General features: G+C 33.3%; 5 non-coding genes across 5 annotated transcripts; all 5 read left to right on the top strand.

The window, feature by feature from the left end:
* The first annotated feature begins 3,237 nt into the window (after positions 1–3,237).
* On the top strand, positions 3,238–3,319 carry TRNAL-UAG (transfer RNA leucine (anticodon UAG)). Its single transcript has one exon. It is a non-coding gene; the product is annotated as a tRNA-Leu (tRNA).
* A 3,382-nt stretch (positions 3,320–6,701) lies between these two features.
* TRNAL-UAG (transfer RNA leucine (anticodon UAG)) lies at positions 6,702–6,783 on the top strand. The gene has a single exon. It is a non-coding gene; the product is annotated as a tRNA-Leu (tRNA).
* A 1,650-nt stretch (positions 6,784–8,433) lies between these two features.
* Positions 8,434–8,515, top strand: TRNAL-UAG (transfer RNA leucine (anticodon UAG)). Its single transcript has one exon. It is a non-coding gene; the product is annotated as a tRNA-Leu (tRNA).
* A 3,382-nt stretch (positions 8,516–11,897) lies between these two features.
* Positions 11,898–11,979, top strand: TRNAL-UAG (transfer RNA leucine (anticodon UAG)). The gene has a single exon. It is a non-coding gene; the product is annotated as a tRNA-Leu (tRNA).
* Positions 11,980–18,825: 6,846 nt separating this feature from the next.
* TRNAL-UAG (transfer RNA leucine (anticodon UAG)) lies at positions 18,826–18,907 on the top strand. The gene has a single exon. It is a non-coding gene; the product is annotated as a tRNA-Leu (tRNA).
* The last annotated feature ends 3,890 nt before the right edge of the window (positions 18,908–22,797 follow it).

The following is a 22,797-nucleotide window of genomic DNA, read 5'->3' as shown; positions in this document are numbered from 1 at the left end:
GCTAACAATAAAGATATTCAAATTTTAATGTTGCATGAAGTAATTATGTGCCCTATCAGAACTAATATTTTATTACTTCATGCATCTCAATTTCTTTTGTTATTTCAATGAAAATAAACAAAATGCAATTCAATAAAAAATCTGAATTTCTCATCGGATTTATGTTTAATAATGAACTTTCTTTTAACCTTTTCTGACATCTTTTCAATTAATACTTTAAAACAAAAAAACCCTTTTAACTTGATGTTCTAGATCTGTGAGCTACCCTAACAACATGCACATGTGGTATCATGGCCGAGCAGTCTAAGGCGCTGGATTAAGGCTCCAGTCTCTTTGGAGGCGTGGGTGCAAATCTCACTACTGCCATCTTTATTATACAAAGAGTAGGGCAGTTATTGATGGCAAAGTGATTCTTTTTTTCCATTAGATAGGATATTACCCAACTGAAGTTGGTTGGTGGAAGATTCCTATAGCTACTCAACAGTTCATCATTGTTACAAGAGACTTCCCAAATGTTTTAAAAATGTTATCTGCTAAGAGTAAAGATGAGCCAAAATTAAGTTGGCATGAAGTAATTAGAAGTAATATCATAACTAATATTTATTTACTGAGTGGTCTTATCATACAATTAGAGATGGAATGTTGGCAACGTGACTCATTGGTATAAATTGATGGATTTATATTCCGATTTCTCTATCTTTCCTATCTCTCTGGATTTTAATCTCACAGCTGTCTATTTTAGGCATTTGAATAATACTTAAAAGTTATTTGGATACATCAGTTGCACTAAATGAAGGAAAATTGAAGACAAATATAATCATTACTTGTTAAATGTACCTGGCTTCTTCTGCATTTTATCTCAGCTTTTCCTGACTTTGGGTAAAGTTTTGATTGACATTCCAGATATGAGAGCTAAAATATTTTAAAGTGTTAAGCAGGTTGTAGGATGACAGAGCTATTCAAGCTGCTGGAATCAAATCCCACTGCTGCCATATTTATTCTCCAAGGAGAAGATCCAGTGATATATATCAAAGTGTATTCCCAAAGTAGATAAGGTATAAAAGAAGCTAAATTTGGTTGGTGGAAGCACACCATAAGCTGTCACATGCAGTAGCTCAAAACAAGTTATCATGGTTTTAATAGTTTTCTCAAACCTTTTTTAGAACTATCTAAAATGTATTGTTGCTCTCAAAAAGTGGCTTTGAATATCTCTGCGATCTACATTATGCATCTAGCAAGCATCTCAATTTTTGAATATGTCAGTTAAAACAAACAAAAAGTAACTGAGAAAATTAAAAAATCAGTTCTCATCAATATTACCAAGTAAAACATGGATGTTTTTACCTTTCATTGAAATCTTGTATTAGCGAATTGTTTTTCATTTCATAGACTTTTAACATGACACTTCTTTCCAAGTGTCGCTTTAAAACAAAATTAAACATTTAATTTGCAGCAATCTTAATTATATGAAAGATCTGTGAGATAAGAACTCCATGTGTGCCAGTGGTAGCATGGCCGAGCGGTCTAAGGCGCTGGATTTAGGCTCCAGTCTCTTCGGAGGTGAGGGTACAAATCCCACTGCTGCCAATCTTATTTTCCAAAGAATTGATTTTAGATCAGATATTAACCAACTGAAAAAGGTTGGTGATAGTACCCTGCATTAGCCACCAAGTTCCCAACAGTTCATCATAGTTGCAACAGTCTATTCAAACCTTTAAAATAATGATATCTGCTAACAATAAAGATATTCAAATTTTAATTTTGCATGAAGTAATTATGTGCCCTATCAGAACTAATATTTTATTACTTCATGCATCTCAATTTCTTTTGTTATTTCAATGAAAATAAACAAAATGCAATTCTATAAAAAATCTGAATTTCTCATCGGATTTATGTTTAATAATGAACTTTCTTTTAACTTTTGCTGACATCTTTTCAATTAATACTTTAAAACAGAAAAACCCTTTTATTTTGATGTTCTAGATCTGTGAGCTACCCTAACAACATGCACATGTGGTAGCATGGCCGAGCAGTCTAAGGCGCTGGATTAAGGCTCCAGTCTCTTTGGAGGTGTGGGTGCAAATCTCAGTACTGCCATCTTTATTATACAAAGAGTAGGGCAGTTATTGATGGCAAAGTGATTCTTTTTTTCCATTAGATAGGATATTACCCAACTGACGTTGGTTGGTGGAAGATTCCTATAGCTACTCAACAGTTCATCATTGTTACAAGAGACTTCCCAAACGTTTTAAAAATGTTATCTGCTAAGAGTAAAGATGAGCCAAAATTAAGTTGGCATGAAGTAATTAGAAGTAATATCATAACTAATATTTATTTACTGAGTGGTCTTATCATACAATTAGAGATGGAAATGTTGGCAACGTGACTCATTGGTATAAATTGATGGATTTATATTCTGATTTCTCTATCTTTCCTATCTTTCTGGATTTTAATCTCACAGCTGTCTATCTTCGGCATTTGAATAGTACTTCAAAGTTATTTGGATACATCAGTTGCACAAAATAAAGAAAATCTGAAGACAAATATAATCATTACTTGTTAAATGTACCTGGCTTCTTTTACATTTTATCTCTGCTTTTCCTGACTTTGGGTAAAGTTTTGAATGACATTCCAGATATGAGAGTTAAAATATTTTAAAGTGTACAGCAGGTTGTAGGATGACAGAGCTATTCAAGCTGCTGGAATCAAATCCCACTGCTGCCATATTTATTCTCCAAGGAGAAGATCCAGTGATATATATCAAAGTGTATTCCTAAAGTAGATAAGGTATAAAAGAAGCTAAATTTGGTTGGTGGAAGCACACCATAAGCTGTCACATGCAGTAACTCAAAACAAGTTATCATGGTTTTAATAGTTTTCTCAAACCTTTTTTAGAACTATCTAAATTGTATTGTTGCTCTCAAAAAGTGGCTTTCAATATCTCTGCGATCTACATTATGCATCTAGCAAGCATCTCAATTTTTGAATATGTCAGTTAAAACAAACAAAAAGTAACTGAGAAAATTAAAAAATCAGTTCTCATCAATATTACCAAGTAAAACAAGGATGTTTTTACCTTTCATTGAATTCTTGTATTAGCGTATTGTTTATCATTTCATAGACTTTTAACATGACACTTCTTTCCAAGTGTCGCTTTAAAACAAAATTAAACATTTAATTTGCAGCAATCTTAATTATATGAAAGATCTGTGAGATAAGAACTCCATGTGTGCCAGTGGTAGCATGGCCGAGCGGTCTAAGGCGCTGGATGTAGGCTCCAGTCTCTTCGGAGGCGTGGGTTCAAATCACACTGCTGCCAATTTTATTTTCCAAATAATTGATTTTTGATCAGATATTAACCAACTGAAAAAGGTTGGTGATAGTACCCTGCATTAGCCACCAAGTTCCCAACAGTTCATCATAGTTGCAACAGTCTTCTCAAACCTTTAAAATAATGATATCTGCTAACAATAAAGATATTCAAATTTTAATTTTGCATGAAGTAATTATGTGCCCTATCAGAACTAATATTTTATTACTTCATGCATCTCAATTTCTTTTGTTATTTCAATAAAAATAAACAAAATGCAATTCAATAAAAAATCTGAATTTCTCATCGGATTTATGTTTAATAATGAACTTTCTTTTAACCTTTGCTGACATCTTTTCAATTAATACTTTAAAACAAAAAAACCCTTTTATTTTGATGTTCTAGATCTGTGAGCTACCCTAACAACATGCACATGTGGTAGCATGGCCGAGCAGTCTAAAGCGCTGGATTAAGGCTCCAGTCTCTTTGGAGGCGTGGGTGCAAATCTCACTACTGCCATCTTTATTATACAAAGAGTAGGGCAGTTATTGATGGCAAAGTGATTCTTTTTTTCCATTAGATAGGATATTACCCAACTGAAGTTGGTTGGTGGAAGATTCCTATAGCTACTCAACAGTTCATCATTGTTACAAGAGACTTCCCAAACGTTTTAAAAGTGTTATCTGCTAAGAGTAAAGATGAGCCAAAATTAAGTTGGCATGAAGTAATTAGAAGTAATATCATAACTAATATTTAATTACTGAGTGGTCTTATCATACAATTAGAGATGGAAATGTTGGCAACGTGACTCATTGGGATAAATTGATGGATTTATATTCCGCTTTCTCTATCTTTCCTATCTTTCTGGATTTTAATCTCACAGCTGTCTATCTTAGGCATTTGAATAGTACTTCAAAGTTATTTGGATACATCAGTTGCACTAAATGAAGGAAATCTGAAGACAAATATAATCATTACTTGTTAAATGTACCTGGCTTCTTTTACATTTTATCTCAGCTTTTCCTGACTTTGGGTAAAGTTTTGAATGACATTCCAGATATGAGAGTTAAAATATTTTAAAGTGTACAGCAGGTTGTAGGATGACAGAGCTATTCAAGCTGCTGGAATCAAATCCCACTGCTGCCATATTTATTCTCCAAGGAGAAGATCCAGTGATATATATCAAAGTGTATTCCTAAAGTAGATAAGGTATAAAAGAAGCTAAATTTGGTTGGTGGAAGCACACCATAAGCTGTCACATGCAGTAACTCAAAACAAGTTATCATGGTTTTAATAGTTTTCTCAAACCTTTTTTAGAACTATCTAAATTGTATTGTTGCTCTCAAAAAGTGGCTTTGAATATCTCTGCGATCTACATTATGCATCTAGCAAGCATCTCAATTTTTGAATATGTCAGTTAAAACAAACAAAAAGTAACTGAGAAAATTAAAAAATCAGTTCTCATCAATATTACCAAGTAAAACAAGGATGTTTTTACCTTTCATTGAATTCTTGTATTAGCGTATTGTTTATCATTTCATAGACTTTTAACATGACACTTCTTTCCAAGTGTCGCTTTAAAACAAAATTAAACATTTAATTTGCAGCAATCTTAATTAAATGAAAGATCTGTGAGATAAGAACTCCATGTGTGCCAGTGTTAGCATGGCCGAGCAGTCTAGGGCGCTGGATGTAGGCTCCAGTCTCTTCGGAGGTGTGGGTTCAAATTCCACTGCTGCCAATCTTATTTTCCAAAGAATTGATTTTTGATCAGATATTAACCTACTGAAAAAGGTTGGTGATAGTACCCTGCATTAGCCACCAAGTTCCCAACAGTTCATCATAGTTGCAACAGTCTTCTCAAACCTTTAAAATAATGATATCTGCTAACAATAAAGATATTCAAATTTTAATGTTGCATGAAGTAATTATGTGCCCTATCAGAACTAATATTTTATTACTTCATGCATCTCAATTTCTTTTGTTATTTCAATGAAAATAAACAAAATGCAATTCAATAAAAAATCTGAATTTCTCATCGGATTTATGTTTAATAATGAACTTTCTTTTAACCTTTTCTGACATCTTTTCAATTAATACTTTAAAACAAAAAAAACCTTTTAACTTGATGTTCTAGATCTGTGAGCTACCCTAACAACATGCACATGTGGTATCATGGCCGAGCAGTCTAAGGCGCTGGATTAAGGCTCCAGTCTCTTTGGAGGCATGGGTGCAAATCTCACTACTGCCATCTTTATTATACAAAGAGTAGGGCAGTTATTGATGGCAAAGTGATTCTTTTTTTCCATTAGATAGGATATTACCCAACTGAAGTTGGTTGGTGGAAGATTCCTATAGCTACTCAACAGTTCATCATTGTTACAAGAGACTTCCCAAACGTTTTAAAAATGTTATCTGCTAAGAGTAAAGATGAGCCAAAATTAAGTTGGCATGAAGTAATTAGAAGTAATATCATAACTAATATTTATTTACTGAGTGGTCTTATCATACAATTAGAGATGGAAATGTTGGCAACGTGACTCATTGGTATAAATTGATGGATTTATATTCTGATTTCTCTATCTTTCCTATCTTTCTGGATTTTAATCTCACAGCTGTCTATCTTAGGCATTTGAATAGTACTTCAAAGTTATTTGGATACATCAGTTGCACAAAATAAAGAAAATCTGAAGACAAATATAATCATTACTTGTTAAATGTACCTGGCTTCTTTTACATTTTATCTCTGCTTTACCTGACTTTGGGTAAAGTTTTGAATGACATTCCAGATATGAGAGTTAAAATATTTTAAAGTGTACAGCAGGTTGTAGGATGACAGAGCTATTCAAGCTGCTGGAATCAAATCCCACTGCTGCCATATTTATTCTCCAAGGAGAAGATCCAGTGATATATATCAAAGTGTATTCCTAAAGTAGATAAGGTATAAAAGAAGCTAAATTTGGTTGGTGGAAGCACACCATAAGCTGTCACATGCAGTAACTCAAAACAAGTTATCATGGTTTTAATAGTTTTCTCAAACCTTTTTTAGAACTATCTAAATTGTATTGTTGCTCTCAAAAAGTGGCTTTCAATATCTCTGCGATCTACATTATGCATCTAGCAAGCATCTCAATTTTTGAATATGTCAGTTAAAACAAACAAAAAGTAACTGAGAAAATTAAAAAATCAGTTCTCATCAATATTACCAAGTAAAACAAGGATGTTTTTACCTTTCATTGAATTCTTGTATTAGCGTATTGTTTATCATTTCATAGACTTTTAACATGACACTTCTTTCCAAGTGTCGCTTTAAAACAAAATTAAACATTTAATTTGCAGCAATCTTAATTATATGAAAGATCTGTGAGATAAGAACTCCATGTGTGCCAGTGGTAGCATGGCCGAGCGGTCTAAGGCGCTGGATGTAGGCTCCAGTCTCTTCGGAGGCGTGGGTTCAAATCACACTGCTGCCAATTTTATTTTCCAAAGAATTGATTTTTGATCAGATATTAACCAACTGAAAAAGGTTGGTGATAGTACCCTGCATTAGCCACCAAGTTCCCAACAGTTCATCATAGTTGCAACAGTCTTCTCAAACCTTTAAAATAATGATATCTGCTAACAATAAAGATATTCAAATTTTAATTTTGCATGAAGTAATTATGTGCCCTATCAGAACTAATATTTTATTACTTCATGCATCTCAATTTCTTTTGTTATTTCAATGAAAATAAACAAAATGCAATTCAATAAAAAATCTGAATTTCTCATCGGATTTATGTTTAATAATGAACTTTCTTTTAACCTTTGCTGACATCTTTTCAATTAATACTTTAAAACAAAAAAACCCTTTTATTTTGATGTTCTAGATCTGTGAGCTACCCTAACAACATGCACATGTGGTAGCATGGCCGAGCAGTCTAAAGCGCTGGATTAAGGCTCCAGTCTCTTTGGAGGCGTGGGTGCAAATCTCACTACTGCCATCTTTATTATACAAAGAGTAGGGCAGTTATTGATGGCAAAGTGATTCTTTTTTTCCATTAGATAGGATATTACCCAACTGAAGTTGGTTGGTGGAAGATTCCTATAGCTACTCAACAGTTCATCATTGTTACAAGAGACTTCCCAAACGTTTTAAAAGTGTTATCTGCTAAGAGTAAAGATGAGCCAAAATTAAGTTGGCATGAAGTAATTAGAAGTAATATCATAACTAATATTTAATTACTGAGTGGTCTTATCATACAATTAGAGATGGAAATGTTGGCAACGTGACTCATTGGGATAAATTGATGGATTTATATTCCGCTTTCTCTATCTTTCCTATCTTTCTGGATTTTAATCTCACAGCTGTCTATCTTAGGCATTTGAATAGTACTTCAAAGTTATTTGGATACATCAGTTGCACTAAATGAAGGAAATCTGAAGACAAATATAATCATTACTTGTTAAATGTACCTGGCTTCTTTTACATTTTATCTCAGCTTTTCCTGACTTTGGGTAAAGTTTTGAATGACATTCCAGATATGAGAGTTAAAATATTTTAAAGTGTACAGCAGGTTGTAGGATGACAGAGCTATTCAAGCTGCTGGAATCAAATCCCACTGCTGCCATATTTATTCTCCAAGGAGAAGATCCAGTGATATATATCAAAGTGTATTCCTAAAGTAGATAAGGTATAAAAGAAGCTAAATTTGGTTGGTGGAAGCACACCATAAGCTGTCACATGCAGTAACTCAAAACAAGTTATCATGGTTTTAATAGTTTTCTCAAACCTTTTTTAGAACTATCTAAATTGTATTGTTGCTCTCAAAAAGTGGCTTTCAATATCTCTGCGATCTACATTATGCATCTAGCAAGCATCTCAATTTTTGAATATGTCAGTTAAAACAAACAAAAAGTAACTGAGAAAATTAAAAAATCAGTTCTCATCAATATTACCAAGTAAAACAAGGATGTTTTTACCTTTCATTGAATTCTTGTATTAGCGTATTGTTTATCATTTCATAGACTTTTAACATGACACTTCTTTCCAAGTGTCGCTTTAAAACAAAATTAAACATTTAATTTGCAGCAATCTTAATTATATGAAAGATCTGTGAGATAAGAACTCCATGTGTGCCAGTGGTAGCATGGCCGAGCGGTCTAAGGCGCTGGATGTAGGCTCCAGTCTCTTCGGAGGCGTGGGTTCAAATCACACTGCTGCCAATTTTATTTTCCAAATAATTGATTTTTGATCAGATATTAACCAACTGAAAAAGGTTGGTGATAGTACCCTGCATTAGCCACCAAGTTCCCAACAGTTCATCATAGTTGCAACAGTCTTCTCAAACCTTTAAAATAATGATATCTGCTAACAATAAAGATATTCAAATTTTAATTTTGCATGAAGTAATTATGTGCCCTATCAGAACTAATATTTTATTACTTCATGCATCTCAATTTCTTTTGTTATTTCAATGAAAATAAACAAAATGCAATTCAATAAAAAATCTGAATTTCTCATCGGATTTATGTTTAATAATGAACTTTCTTTTAACCTTTGCTGACATCTTTTCAATTAATACTTTAAAACAAAAAAACCCTTTTATTTTGATGTTCTAGATCTGTGAGCTACCCTAACAACATGCACATGTGGTAGCATGGCCGAGCAGTCTAAAGCGCTGGATTAAGGCTCCAGTCTCTTTGGAGGCGTGGGTGCAAATCTCACTACTGCCATCTTTATTATACAAAGAGTAGGGCAGTTATTGATGGCAAAGTGATTCTTTTTTTCCATTAGATAGGATATTACCCAACTGAAGTTGGTTGGTGGAAGATTCCTATAGCTACTCAACAGTTCATCATTGTTACAAGAGACTTCCCAAACGTTTTAAAAGTGTTATCTGCTAAGAGTAAAGATGAGCCAAAATTAAGTTGGCATGAAGTAATTAGAAGTAATATCATAACTAATATTTAATTACTGAGTGGTCTTATCATACAATTAGAGATGGAAATGTTGGCAACGTGACTCATTGGGATAAATTGATGGATTTATATTCCGCTTTCTCTATCTTTCCTATCTTTCTGGATTTTAATCTCACAGCTGTCTATCTTAGGCATTTGAATAGTACTTCAAAGTTATTTGGATACATCAGTTGCACTAAATGAAGGAAATCTGAAGACAAATATAATCATTACTTGTTAAATGTACCTGGCTTCTTTTACATTTTATCTCAGCTTTTCCTGACTTTGGGTAAAGTTTTGAATGACATTCCAGATATGAGAGTTAAAATATTTTAAAGTGTACAGCAGGTTGTAGGATGACAGAGCTATTCAAGCTGCTGGAATCAAATCCCACTGCTGCCATATTTATTCTCCAAGGAGAAGATCCAGTGATATATATCAAAGTGTATTCCTAAAGTAGATAAGGTATAAAAGAAGCTAAATTTGGTTGGTGGAAGCACACCATAAGCTGTCACATGCAGTAACTCAAAACAAGTTATCATGGTTTTAATAGTTTTCTCAAACCTTTTTTAGAACTATCTAAATTGTATTGTTGCTCTCAAAAAGTGGCTTTGAATATCTCTGCGATCTACATTATGCATCTAGCAAGCATCTCAATTTTTGAATATGTCAGTTAAAACAAACAAAAAGTAACTGAGAAAATTAAAAAATCAGTTCTCATCAATATTACCAAGTAAAACAAGGATGTTTTTACCTTTCATTGAATTCTTGTATTAGCGTATTGTTTATCATTTCATAGACTTTTAACATGACACTTCTTTCCAAGTGTCGCTTTAAAACAAAATTAAACATTTAATTTGCAGCAATCTTAATTAAATGAAAGATCTGTGAGATAAGAACTCCATGTGTGCCAGTGGCAGCATGGCCGAGCAGTCTAGGGCGCTGGATGTAGGCTCCAGTCTCTTCGGAGGTGTGGGTTCAAATTCCACTGCTGCCAATCTTATTTTCCAAAGAATTGATTTTTGATCAGATATTAACCTACTGAAAAAGGTTGGTGATAGTACCCTGCATTAGCCACCAAGTTCCCAACAGTTCATCATAGTTGCAACAGTCTTCTCAAACCTTTAAAATAATGATATCTGCTAACAATAAAGATATTCAAATTTTAATGTTGCATGAAGTAATTATGTGCCCTATCAGAACTAATATTTTATTACTTCATGCATCTCAATTTCTTTTGTTATTTCAATGAAAATAAACAAAATGCAATTCAATAAAAAATCTGAATTTCTCATCGGATTTATGTTTAATAATGAACTTTCTTTTAACCTTTTCTGACATCTTTTCAATTAATACTTTAAAACAAAAAAAACCTTTTAACTTGATGTTCTAGATCTGTGAGCTACCCTAACAACATGCACATGTGGTATCATGGCCGAGCAGTCTAAGGCGCTGGATTAAGGCTCCAGTCTCTTTGGAGGCATGGGTGCAAATCTCACTACTGCCATCTTTATTATACAAAGAGTAGGGCAGTTATTGATGGCAAAGTGATTCTTTTTTTCCATTAGATAGGATATTACCCAACTGAAGTTGGTTGGTGGAAGATTCCTATAGCTACTCAACAGTTCATCATTGTTACAAGAGACTTCCCAAACGTTTTAAAAATGTTATCTGCTAAGAGTAAAGATGAGCCAAAATTAAGTTGGCATGAAGTAATTAGAAGTAATATCATAACTAATATTTATTTACTGAGTGGTCTTATCATACAATTAGAGATGGAAATGTTGGCAACGTGACTCATTGGTATAAATTGATGGATTTATATTCTGATTTCTCTATCTTTCCTATCTTTCTGGATTTTAATCTCACAGCTGTCTATCTTAGGCATTTGAATAGTACTTCAAAGTTATTTGGATACATCAGTTGCACAAAATAAAGAAAATCTGAAGACAAATATAATCATTACTTGTTAAATGTACCTGGCTTCTTTTACATTTTATCTCTGCTTTACCTGACTTTGGGTAAAGTTTTGAATGACATTCCAGATATGAGAGTTAAAATATTTTAAAGTGTACAGCAGGTTGTAGGATGACAGAGCTATTCAAGCTGCTGGAATCAAATCCCACTGCTGCCATATTTATTCTCCAAGGAGAAGATCCAGTGATATATATCAAAGTGTATTCCTAAAGTAGATAAGGTATAAAAGAAGCTAAATTTGGTTGGTGGAAGCACACCATAAGCTGTCACATGCAGTAACTCAAAACAAGTTATCATGGTTTTAATAGTTTTCTCAAACCTTTTTTAGAACTATCTAAATTGTATTGTTGCTCTCAAAAAGTGGCTTTCAATATCTCTGCGATCTACATTATGCATCTAGCAAGCATCTCAATTTTTGAATATGTCAGTTAAAACAAACAAAAAGTAACTGAGAAAATTAAAAAATCAGTTCTCATCAATATTACCAGGTAAAACAAGGATGTTTTTACCTTTCATTGAATTCTTGTATTAGCGTATTGTTTATCATTTCATAGACTTTTAACATGACACTTCTTTCCAAGTGTCGCTTTAAAACAAAATTAAACATTTAATTTGCAGCAATCTTAATTATATGAAAGATCTGTGAGATAAGAACTCCATGTGTGCCAGTGGTAGCATGGCCGAGCGGTCTAAGGCGCTGGATGTAGGCTCCAGTCTCTTCGGAGGCGTGGGTTCAAATCACACTGCTGCCAATTTTATTTTCCAAAGAATTGATTTTTGATCAGATATTAACCAACTGAAAAAGGTTGGTGATAGTACCCTGCATTAGCCACCAAGTTCCCAACAGTTCATCATAGTTGCAACAGTCTTCTCAAACCTTTAAAATAATGATATCTGCTAACAATAAAGATATTCAAATTTTAATTTTGCATGAAGTAATTATGTGCCCTATCAGAACTAATATTTTATTACTTCATGCATCTCAATTTCTTTTGTTATTTCAATGAAAATAAACAAAATGCAATTCAATAAAAAATCTGAATTTCTCATCGGATTTATGTTTAATAATGAACTTTCTTTTAACCTTTGCTGACATCTTTTCAATTAATACTTTAAAACAAAAAAACCCTTTTATTTTGATGTTCTAGATCTGTGAGCTACCCTAACAACATGCACATGTGGTAGCATGGCCGAGCAGTCTAAAGCGCTGGATTAAGGCTCCAGTCTCTTTGGAGGCGTGGGTGCAAATCTCACTACTGCCATCTTTATTATACAAAGAGTAGGGCAGTTATTGATGGCAAAGTGATTCTTTTTTTCCATTAGATAGGATATTACCCAACTGAAGTTGGTTGGTGGAAGATTCCTATAGCTACTCAACAGTTCATCATTGTTACAAGAGACTTCCCAAACGTTTTAAAAGTGTTATCTGCTAAGAGTAAAGATGAGCCAAAATTAAGTTGGCATGAAGTAATTAGAAGTAATATCATAACTAATATTTAATTACTGAGTGGTCTTATCATACAATTAGAGATGGAAATGTTGGCAACGTGACTCATTGGGATAAATTGATGGATTTATATTCCGCTTTCTCTATCTTTCCTATCTTTCTGGATTTTAATCTCACAGCTGTCTATCTTAGGCATTTGAATAGTACTTCAAAGTTATTTGGATACATCAGTTGCACTAAATGAAGGAAATCTGAAGACAAATATAATCATTACTTGTTAAATGTACCTGGCTTCTTTTACATTTTATCTCAGCTTTTCCTGACTTTGGGTAAAGTTTTGAATGACATTCCAGATATGAGAGTTAAAATATTTTAAAGTGTACAGCAGGTTGTAGGATGACAGAGCTATTCAAGCTGCTGGAATCAAATCCCACTGCTGCCATATTTATTCTCCAAGGAGAAGATCCAGTGATATATATCAAAGTGTATTCCTAAAGTAGACAAGGTATAAAAGAAGCTAAATTTGGTTGGTGGAAGCACACCATAAGCTGTCACATGCAGTAACTCAAAACAAGTTATCATGGTTTTAATAGTTTTCTCAAACCTTTTTTAGAACTATCTAAATTGTATTGTTGCTCTCAAAAAGTGGCTTTGAATATCTCTGCGATCTACATTATGCATCTAGCAAGCATCTCAATTTTTGAATATGTCAGTTAAAACAAACAAAAAGTAACTGAGAAAATTAAAAAATCAGTTCTCATCAATATTACCAAGTAAAACAAGGATGTTTTTACCTTTCATTGAATTCTTGTATTAGCGTATTGTTTATCATTTCATAGACTTTTAACATGACACTTCTTTCCAAGTGTCGCTTTAAAACAAAATTAAACATTTAATTTGCAGCAATCTTAATTAAATGAAAGATCTGTGAGATAAGAACTCCATGTGTGCCAGTGGCAGCATGGCCGAGCAGTCTAGGGCGCTGGATGTAGGCTCCAGTCTCTTCGGAGGTGTGGGTTCAAATTCCACTGCTGCCAATCTTATTTTCCAAAGAATTGATTTTTGATCAGATATTAACCAACTGAAAAAGGTTGGTGATAGTACCCTGCATTAGCCACCAAGTTCCCAACAGTTCATCATAGTTGCAACAGTCTTCTCAAACCTTTAAAATAATGATATCTGCTAACAATAAAGATATTCAAATTTTAATGTTGCATGAAGTAATTATGTGCCCTATCAGAACTAATATTTTATTACTTCATGCATCTCAATTTCTTTTGTTATTTCAATGAAAATAAACAAAATGCAATTCAATAAAAAATCTGAATTTCTCATCGGATTTATGTTTAATAATGAACTTTCTTTTAACCTTTGCTGACATCTTTTCAATTAATACTTTAAAACAAAAAAACCCTTTTATTTTGATGTTCTAGATCTGTGAGCTACCCTAACAACATGCACATGTGGTAGCATGGCCGAGCAGTCTAAAGCGCTGGATTAAGGCTCCAGTCTCTTTGGAGGCGTGGGTGCAAATCTCACTACTGCCATCTTTATTATACAAAGAGTAGGGCAGTTATTGATGGCAAAGTGATTCTTTTTTTCCATTAGATAGGATATTACCCAACTGAAGTTGGTTGGTGGAAGATTCCTATAGCTACTCAACAGTTCATCATTGTTACAAGAGACTTCCCAAACGTTTTAAAAATGTTATCTGCTAAGAGTAAAGATGAGCCAAAATTAAGTTGGCATGAAGTAATTAGAAGTAATATCATAACTAATATTTAATTACTGAGTGGTCTTATCATACAATTAGAGATGGAAATGTTGGCAACGTGACTCATTGGGATAAATTGATGGATTTATATTCCGCTTTCTCTATCTTTCCTATCTTTCTGGATTTTAATCTCACAGCTGTCTATCTTAGGCATTTGAATAGTACTTCAAAGTTATTTGGATACATCAGTTGCACTAAATGAAGGAAATCTGAAGACAAATATAATCATTACTTGTTAAATGTACCTGGCTTCTTTTACATTTTATCTCAGCTTTTCCTGACTTTGGGTAAAGTTTTGAATGACATTCCAGATATGAGAGTTAAAATATTTTAAAGTGTACAGCAGGTTGTAGGATGACAGAGCTATTCAAGCTGCTGGAATCAAATCCCACTGCTGCCATATTTATTCTCCAAGGAGAAGATCCAGTGATATATATCAAAGTGTATTCCTAAAGTAGACAAGGTATAAAAGAAGCTAAATTTGGTTGGTGGAAGCACACCATAAGCTGTCACATGCAGTAACTCAAAACAAGTTATCATGGTTTTAATAGTTTTCTCAAACCTTTTTTAGAACTATCTAAATTGTATTGTTGCTCTCAAAAAGTGGCTTTGAATATCTCTGCGATCTACATTATGCATCTAGCAAGCATCTCAATTTTTGAATATGTCAGTTAAAACAAACAAAAAGTAACTGAGAAAATTAAAAAATCAGTTCTCATCAATATTACCAAGTAAAACAAGGATGTTTTTACCTTTCATTGAATTCTTGTATTAGCGTATTGTTTATCATTTCATAGACTTTTAACATGACACTTCTTTCCAAGTGTCGCTTTAAAACAAAATTAAACATTTAATTTGCAGCAATCTTAATTAAATGAAAGATCTGTGAGATAAGAACTCCATGTGTGCCAGTGGCAGCATGGCCGAGCAGTCTAGGGCGCTGGATGTAGGCTCCAGTCTCTTCGGAGGTGTGGGTTCAAATTCCACTGCTGCCAATCTTATTTTCCAAAGAATTGATTTTTGATCAGATATTAACCAACTGAAAAAGGTTGGTGATAGTACCCTGCATTAGCCACCAAGTTCCCAACAGTTCATCATAGTTGCAACAGTCTTCTCAAACCTTTAAAATAATGATATCTGCTAACAATAAAGATATTCAAATTTTAATGTTGCATGAAGTAATTATGTGCCCTATCAGAACTAATATTTTATTACTTCATGCATCTCAATTTCTTTTGTTATTTCAATGAAAATAAACAAAATGCAATTCAATAAAAAATCTGAATTTCTCATCGGATTTATGTTTAATAATGAACTTTCTTTTAACCTTTGCTGACATCTTTTCAATTAATACTTTAAAACAAAAAAACCCTTTTATTTTGATGTTCTAGATCTGTGAGCTACCCTAACAACATGCACATGTGGTAGCATGGCCGAGCAGTCTAAAGCGCTGGATTAAGGCTCCAGTCTCTTTGGAGGCGTGGGTGCAAATCTCACTACTGCCATCTTTATTATACAAAGAGTAGGGCAGTTATTGATGGCAAAGTGATTCTTTTTTTCCATTAGATAGGATATTACCCAACTGAAGTTGGTTGGTGGAAGATTCCTATAGCTACTCAACAGTTCATCATTGTTACAAGAGACTTCCCAAACGTTTTAAAAGTGTTATCTGCTAAGAGTAAAGATGAGCCAAAATTAAGTTGGCATGAAGTAATTAGAAGTAATATCATAACTAATATTTAATTACTGAGTGGTCTTATCATACAATTAGAGATGGAAATGTTGGCAACGTGACTCATTGGGATAAATTGATGGATTTATATTCCGCTTTCTCTATCTTTCCTATCTTTCTGGATTTTAATCTCACAGCTGTCTATCTTAGGCATTTGAATAGTACTTCAAAGTTATTTGGATACATCAGTTGCACTAAATGAAGGAAATCTGAAGACAAATATAATCATTACTTGTTAAATGTACCTGGCTTCTTTTACATTTTATCTCAGCTTTTCCTGACTTTGGGTAAAGTTTTGAATGACATTCCAGATATGAGAGTTAAAATATTTTAAAGTGTACAGCAGGTTGTAGGATGACAGAGCTATTCAAGCTGCTGGAATCAAATCCCACTGCTGCCATATTTATTCTCCAAGGAGAAGATCCAGTGATATATATCAAAGTGTATTCCTAAAGTAGATAAGGTATAAAAGAAGCTAAATTTGGTTGGTGGAAGCACACCATAAGCTGTCACATGCAGTAACTCAAAACAAGTTATCATGGTTTTAATAGTTTTCTCAAACCTTTTTTAGAACTATCTAAATTGTATTGTTGCTCTCAAAAAGTGGCTTTGAATATCTCTGCGATCTACATTATGCATCTAGCAAGCATCTCAATTTTTGAATATGTCAGTTAAAACAAACAAAAAGTAACTGAGAAAATTAAAAAATCAGTTCTCATCAATATTACCAAGTAAAACAAGGATGTTTTTACCTTTCATTGAATTCTTGTATTAGCGTATTGTTTATCATTTCATAGACTTTTAACATGACACTTCTTTCCAAGTGTCGCTTTAAAACAAAATTAAACATTTAATTTGCAGCAATCTTAATTAAATGAAAGATCTGTGAGATAAGAACTCCATGTGTGCCAGTGGTAGCATGGCCGAGCAGTCTAGGGCGCTGGATGTAGGCTCCAGTCTCTTCGGAGGTGTGGGTTCAAATTCCACTGCTGCCAATCTTATTTTCCAAAGAATTGATTTTTGATCAGAAATTAACCTACTGAAAAAGGTTGGTGATAGTACCCTGCATTAGCCACCAAGTTCCCAACAGTTCATCATAGTTGCAACAGTCTTCTCAAACCTTTAAAATAATGATATCTGCTAACAATAAAGATATTCAAATTTTAATGTTGCATGAAGTAATTATGTGCCCTATCAGAACTAATATTTTATTACTTCATGCATCTCAATTTCTTTTGTTATTTCAATGAAAATAAACAAAATGCAATTCAATAAAAAATCTGAATTTCTCATCGGATTTATGTTTAATAATGAACTTTCTTTTAACCTTTTCTGACATCTTTTCAATTAATACTTTAAAACAAAAAAACCCTTTTAACTTGATGTTCTAGATCTGTGAGCTACCCTAACAACATGCACATGTGGTATCATGGCCGAGCAGTCTAAGGCGCTGGATTAAGGCTCCAGTCTCTTTGGAGGCGTGGGTGCAAATCTCACTACTGCCATCTTTATTATACAAAGAGTAGGGCAGTTATTGATGGCAAAGTGATTCTTTTTTTCCATTAGATAGGATATTACCCAACTGAAGTTGGTTGGTGGAAGATTCCTATAGCTACTCAACAGTTCATCATTGTTACAAGAGACTTCCCAAACGTTTTAAAAATGTTATCTGCTAAGAGTAAAGATGAGCCAAAATTAAGTTGGCATGAAGTAATTAGAAGTAATATCATAACTAATATTTATTTACTGAGTGGTCTTATCATACAATTAGAGATGGAAATGTTGGCAACGTGACTCATTGGTATAAATTGATGGATTTATATTCTGATTTCTCTATCTTTCCTATCTTTCTGGATTTTAATCTCACAGCTGTCTATCTTAGGCATTTGAATAGTACTTCAAAGTTATTTGGATACATCAGTTGCACAAAATAAAGAAAATCTGAAGACAAATATAATCATTACTTGTTAAATGTACCTGGCTTCTTTTACATTTTATCTCTGCTTTTCCTGACTTTGGGTAAAGTTTTGAATGACATTCCAGATATGAGAGTTAAAATATTTTAAAGTGTACAGCAGGTTGTAGGATGACAGAGCTATTCAAGCTGCTGGAATCAAATCCCACTGCTGCCATATTTATTCTCCAAGGAGAAGATCCAGTGATATATATCAAAGTGTATTCCTAAAGTAGATAAGGTATAAAAGAAGCTAAATTTGGTTGGTGGAAGCACACCATAAGCTGTCACATGCAGTAACTCAAAACAAGTTATCATGGTTTTAATAGTTTTCTCAAACCTTTTTTAGAACTATCTAAATTGTATTGTTGCTCTCAAAAAGTGGCTTTCAATATCTCTGCGATCTACATTATGCATCTAGCAAGCATCTCAATTTTTGAATATGTCAGTTAAAACAAACAAAAAGTAACTGAGAAAATTAAAAAATCAGTTCTCATCAATATTACCAAGTAAAACAAGGATGTTTTTACCTTTCATTGAATTCTTGTATTAGCGTATTGTTTATCATTTCATAGACTTTTAACATGACACTTCTTTCCAAGTGTCGCTTTAAAACAAAATTAAACATTTAATTTGCAGCAATCTTAATTATATGAAAGATCTGTGAGATAAGAACTGCATGTGTGCCAGTGGTAGCATGGCCGAGCGGTCTAAGGCGCTGGATGTAGGCTCCAGTCTCTTCGGAGGCGTGGGTTCAAATCACACTGCTGCCAATTTTATTTTCCAAAGAATTGATTTTTGATCAGATATTAACCAACTGAAAAAGGTTGGTGATAGTACCCTGCATTAGCCACCAAGTTCCCAACAGTTCATCATAGTTGCAACAGTCTTCTCAAACCTTTAAAATAATGATATCTGCTAACAATAAAGATATTCAAATTTTAATGTTGCATGAAGTAATTATGTGCCCTATCAGAACTAATATTTTATTACTTCATGCATCTCAATTTCTTTTGTTATTTCAATGAAAATAAACAAAATGCAATTCAATAAAAAATCTGAATTTCTCATCGGATTTATGTTTAATAATGAACTTTCTTTTAACCTTTGCTGACATCTTTTCAATTAATACTTTAAAACAAAAAAACCCTTTTATTTTGATGTTCTAGATCTGTGAGCTACCCTAACAACATGCACATGTGGTAGCATGGCCGAGCAGTCTAAAGCGCTGGATTAAGGCTCCAGTCTCTTTGGAGGCGTGGGTGCAAATCTCACTACTGCCATCTTTATTATACAAAGAGTAGGGCAGTTATTGATGGCAAAGTGATTCTTTTTTTCCATTAGATAGGATATTACCCAACTGAAGTTGGTTGGTGGAAGATTCCTATAGCTACTCAACAGTTCATCATTGTTACAAGAGACTTCCCAAACGTTTTAAAAATGTTATCTGCTAAGAGTAAAGATGAGCCAAAATTAAGTTGGCATGAAGTAATTAGAAGTAATATCATAACTAATATTTAATTACTGAGTGGTCTTATCATACAATTAGAGATGGAAATGTTGGCAACGTGACTCATTGGGATAAATTGATGGATTTATATTTCGCTTTCTCTATCTTTCCTATCTTTCTGGATTTTAATCTCACAGCTGTCTATCTTAGGCATTTGAATAGTACTTCAAAGTTATTTGGATACATCAGTTGCACTAAATGAAGGAAATCTGAAGACAAATATAATCATTACTTGTTAAATGTACCTGGCTTCTTTTACATTTTATCTCAGCTTTTCCTGACTTTGGGTAAAGTTTTGAATGACATTCCAGATATGAGAGTTAAAATATTTTAAAGTGTACAGCAGGTTGTAGGATGACAGAGCTATTCAAGCTGCTGGAATCAAATCCCACTGCTGCCATATTTATTCTCCAAGGAGAAGATCCAGTGATATATATCAAAGTGTATTCCTAAAGTAGATAAGGTATAAAAGAAGCTAAATTTGGTTGGTGGAAGCACACCATAAGCTGTCACATGCAGTAACTCAAAACAAGTTATCATGGTTTTAATAGTTTTCTCAAACCTTTTTTAGAACTATCTAAATTGTATTGTTGCTCTCAAAAAGTGGCTTTCAATATCTCTGCGATCTACATTATGCATCTAGCAAGCATCTCAATTTTTGAATATGTCAGTTAAAACAAACAAAAAGTAACTGAGAAAATTAAAAAATCAGTTCTCATCAATATTACCAAGTAAAACAAGGATGTTTTTACCTTTCATTGAATTCTTGTATTAGCGTATTGTTTATCATTTCATAGACTTTTAACATGACACTTCTTTCCAAGTGTCGCTTTAAAACAAAATTAAACATTTAATTTGCAGCAATCTTAATTAAATGAAAGATCTGTGAGATAAGAACTCCATGTGTGCCAGTGGTAGCATGGCCGAGCAGTCTAGGGCGCTGGATGTAGGCTCCAGTCTCTTCGGAGGTGTGGGTTCAAATTCCACTGCTGCCAATCTTATTTTCCAAAGAATTGATTTTTGATCAGATATTAACCTACTGAAAAAGGTTGGTGATAGTACCCTGCATTAGCCACCAAGTTCCCAACAGTTCATCATAGTTGCAACAGTCTTCTCAAACCTTTAAAATAATGATATCTGCTAACAATAAAGATATTCAAATTTTAATGTTGCATGAAGTAATTATGTGCCCTATCAGAACTAATATTTTATTACTTCATGCATCTCAATTTCTTTTGTTATTTCAATGAAAATAAACAAAATGCAATTCAATAAAAAATCTGAATTTCTCATCGGATTTATGTTTAATAATGAACTTTCTTTTAACCTTTGCTGACATCTTTTCAATTAATACTTTAAAACAAAAAAACCCTTTTATTTTGATGTTCTAGATCTGTGAGCTACCCTAACAACATGCACATGTGGTAGCATGGCCGAGCAGTCTAAAGCGCTGGATTAAGGCTCCAGTCTCTTTGGAGGCGTGGGTGCAAATCTCACTACTGCCATCTTTATTATACAAAGAGTAGGGCAGTTATTGATGGCAAAGTGATTCTTTTTTTCCATTAGATAGGATATTACCCAACTGAAGTTGGTTGGTGGAAGATTCCTATAGCTACTCAACAGTTCATCATTGTTACAAGAGACTTCCCAAACGTTTTAAAAATGTTATCTGCTAAGAGTAAAGATGAGCCAAAATTAAGTTGGCATGAAGTAATTAGAAGTAATATCATAACTAATATTTAATTACTGAGTGGTCTTATCATACAATTAGAGATGGAAATGTTGGCAACGTGACTCATTGGGATAAATTGATGGATTTATATTTCGCTTTCTCTATCTTTCCTATCTTTCTGGATTTTAATCTCACAGCTGTCTATCTTAGGCATTTGAATAGTACTTCAAAGTTATTTGGATACATCAGTTGCACTAAATGAAGGAAATCTGAAGACAAATATAATCATTACTTGTTAAATGTACCTGGCTTCTTTTACATTTTATCTCAGCTTTTCCTGACTTTGGGTAAAGTTTTGAATGACATTCCAGATATGAGAGTTAAAATATTTTAAAGTGTACAGCAGGTTGTAGGATGACAGAGCTATTCAAGCTGCTGGAATCAAATCCCACTGCTGCCATATTTATTCTCCAAGGAGAAGATCCAGTGATATATATCAAAGTGTATTCCTAAAGTAGATAAGGTATAAAAGAAGCTAAATTTGGTTGGTGGAAGCACACCATAAGCTGTCACATGCAGTAACTCAAAACAAGTTATCATGGTTTTAATAGTTTTCTCAAACCTTTTTTAGAACTATCTAAATTGTATTGTTGCTCTCAAAAAGTGGCTTTCAATATCTCTGCGATCTACATTATGCATCTAGCAAGCATCTCAATTTTTGAATATGTCAGTTAAAACAAACAAAAAGTAACTGAGAAAATTAAAAAATCAGTTCTCATCAATATTACCAAGTAAAACAAGGATGTTTTTACCTTTCATTGAATTCTTGTATTAGCGTATTGTTTATCATTTCATAGACTTTTAACATGACACTTCTTTCCAAGTGTCGCTTTAAAACAAAATTAAACATTTAATTTGCAGCAATCTTAATTAAATGAAAGATCTGTGAGATAAGAACTCCATGTGTGCCAGTGGTAGCATGGCCGAGCAGTCTAGGGCGCTGGATGTAGGCTCCAGTCTCTTCGGAGGTGTGGGTTCAAATTCCACTGCTGCCAATCTTATTTTCCAAAGAATTGATTTTTGATCAGATATTAACCTACTGAAAAAGGTTGGTGATAGTACCCTGCATTAGCCACCAAGTTCCCAACAGTTCATCATAGTTGCAACAGTCTTCTCAAACCTTTAAAATAATGATATCTGCTAACAATAAAGATATTCAAATTTTAATGTTGCATGAAGTAATTATGTGCCCTATCAGAACTAATATTTTATTACTTCATGCATCTCAATTTCTTTTGTTATTTCAATGAAAATAAACAAAATGCAATTCAATAAAAAATCTGAATTTCTCATCGGATTTATGTTTAATAATGAACTTTCTTTTAACCTTTTCTGACATCTTTTCAATTAATACTTTAAAACAAAAAAACCCTTTTAACTTGATGTTCTAGATCTGTGAGCTACCCTAACAACATGCACAT

The sequence above is a fragment of the Taudactylus pleione genome, unplaced genomic scaffold (genome assembly GCF_031769625.1).
Source record: "Taudactylus pleione unplaced genomic scaffold, aTauple2 ptg000016l, whole genome shotgun sequence".
In the NCBI taxonomy this organism is placed as follows: Eukaryota; Metazoa; Chordata; class Amphibia; order Anura; family Myobatrachidae; genus Taudactylus; species Taudactylus pleione.
This window is presented reverse-complemented; position numbering and strand designations above follow the sequence as displayed.